This window comes from Tasmannia lanceolata, unplaced genomic scaffold, assembly GCF_043159265.1.
Source record: "Tasmannia lanceolata isolate RefF3 unplaced genomic scaffold, GAP_Taslan_0.1 ptg000008l, whole genome shotgun sequence".
Lineage (NCBI taxonomy): Eukaryota > Viridiplantae > Streptophyta > Magnoliopsida > Canellales > Winteraceae > Tasmannia > Tasmannia lanceolata.
Window position 1 is genome coordinate 54,410,743 of NW_027518685.1, and position 2,864 is coordinate 54,413,606.

Consider the following 2,864-nt stretch of genomic DNA (forward strand, 5'->3'; position numbering starts at 1 on the left):
ACTAACCCTTGTTGATTTAAAGATTGAAGAAAATAAGGTAAAGTAAAGAGCATACCAAACAAGTGTGACGGAGGGAGTGAGAAAGAGTCAAGAAGATGAACACATTGATTTTTATAGTGGTTCGGCACTTAGCACCTTACTAAGCCTTACGTCCACTCTACCAAGACCTTCTTAGCGCTTCCACTATGTGATCCTCCTTTCTTAATGGGCTGGCTCAAAGAACCCTCTTACATAGCTTGATTCACCTTTCTTAGCAAGCCGAATCGAAGACCCTCTTTACAACCTTGATTCACCTTTCTTAGCGGGCCGAATTGAAGACCCTCTTTTCAATCTTGAAGAAATAAGAAGAATATATAGCCTCTATGTAGGTTTGATTACAAGTTGAAGCTTACACAAAAATTCTCTCAAAGAAGATTACAAGTAAAGCTTAATCCATTATCAAAAGGGTTTAATCAAGATCAAGGCACTAATGAGGTGGAGAGATATGTTCAAGGCAAAGAAAGTTTGTAAGTAAAGCTTCGCCTCCAAGTGTTTCAAATAACCTTGAGCTTGTCCTTTCCTCAATTTTTCTTCACGGTGCTGCATCAATTTGGTATCAGAGCTAAAGATCCAAGATTTCGTCGGACGATCAAATCCAAAGATCTGTTTCTTCCAAGAATTATTTCTGCGAAAATCACAGCCAAAATTATTCTCGCAGCCACAACCCACAAATCAGTTCCCAAATCCATCTCTTTCCATTCTCGGCCTTATTACCGTCCTTTGCTTATAAAAAAACCTCATCAGAATTTTGTTGTTGCCCCACCTGGTAAGACAGCCCTGTTTCTTCCCCCAAAACCCCCTTCATCCAGCCCTTGTTTCTTCCCTTGCATGCAAAACAATCCCTGTAGCTTCAGCCTCTAATAATACCACCAAATACCCAGACATTCACCTCTACCAGCCCAGCCCTTTCCTGCTGATCCGAGACATCCACCAGCTGGTCGGAGACCTTCACCGTGTTCATCGGAGTTCTTCTCCTCTCAGGCACATGTTTTTATGAGAAACAAGGAAACTCAGAGTTTCTTTTCGTGAAGTTGCCTTATCCTTTAGATGACTTGCATATCAAGTTACTAACCTGCATAGCAGTTTTCCAAAGAAGGCATAGCCGGTTTCATAGGCAAGTTTCCTTAGCCACCCCTCTTGTTTTTTTCCATATAAGTTATTCATGTGACGCTTCTGTCACATGTGTCTGTGGCAAAAGAAAACAAAAAGTATATTTGTTAAGTTACCCCGTCCACTTCTTCCTTTGGGCACCCCCTCATATTAGTGATACTAGATTTAACCCCTCTTTTTCCTTTAGGCACCCCCAACAAATATCAGAAAAAAAATAAAGAAAAGGGGAGTTTCTTTCTCTCTCCTTGCTCCATCTCATTTTCTTTCTCCGGACTCGAGCCATTTCTGCTCAAAATTGGCCCTCGACCTCAACACAAAATTTGTTCGTGACAACTTTTAGAGCGCATCCAGCATATTTTCAGCAGCGGACAGCAGTCTTCAGCACAATTTCAGAGCCATCTCAGCCGTTGATCGCGGCCTTTCTTCCGATAATCAGCTTTCACTCATCCGATGTAAGATCCGCGACAGACGTTGTGCTTCTTTCGACATGCTAGACAGATCAGACGGTTGATTTCAATTTTTGACTCCAATCCCAATGGCTCCACCATATGTTCCATATTTTGACGGGTACGACGATAGTTATTTGAAAGGCCAAACTCATTATAGCTATTATGAGGATGCATGTTTACAGTGGCTCGCTGCTTTGGATGCATATTGTGTGTACTATGACTATGATGACAGAGTGCCCATCTACCGTCTCAGAAAATCTGTGAGAGGACAAGGTCAAGGTTATTTGAAACACTTGGAGGCGAAGCGTCGTCGCTTAGGCGAACCTCCATTCCGTCGACGGGAGGAGGTTCGTGAGGAGTTTCTTTACGCTTATGCAAAATTAGCTCTTTATCAGTACGAGCAGAGGGTAGTACGCGAGGAGGCAGCTCGCAGTGAAAAAGAAGTCGTCGCCCGCCATGAGCGAAAAGCCGCCGCCCGTCGTGCACAAGAGGCTGAAATTGCAGCAGAAAATAGATATCAAGAGCGTTACATGCATGCGAAGGATTTTGCTACCACTACTGCAGAGCTGCATGATGAACCAGCTGGCCTTGTGGATGAGACAATTATAGTTGTTGAGACCATGATTATGTCAGATACTGAGTCCATGATGGGAGATACTGAGTCTGGGATGTCAGATTTGGAGCCAGATAGTTCAGTGATTGTTGAGGCTGACGACGATGAGCATGAGGAGTCAGAGATTTTCCGAGCACCGATTGCCGAGCATCTAGAGAGAAATCTTGACACTTCTACAATAGAGGCAGACATTGTGACTGAGGCATGTGAGACTGTTCCACTGACTGAGTCGACCGAGCATCATGAGTCAGAGGTGAGTGACCTGATTGTTGATGTGTGTTTTGTGTCCTTTTATGAGTGCCTTGATCAAGAATAAATCCATGAGAGAGAGGAATATGTTCACTCTCTTGAATGACTCTTGTGCTAGCCATTGCTTGATCTTCCATTCAATGCGTGGCTTGCCTTTGGGATCTTCGTCTTGAGCTTGATTGCTTGACATCTTCCATTCTTCAAGCTCTTCTCTTGTGGGATGATATTACCAATGTGTTCGAGCTTCTTCGTCCTTTAAGCATGTTAATCCTCAACTTTAGCCTTCATTGATCTTCCCTTGAGTCTTCAAATACTTGGGATGGTTGAGATAGAGTTTCTCCTTGGTTGTACCTCCAAGGCATGATGAATCATGTTTGGTCCAAATCCTTTGACGTTTGTTTGGT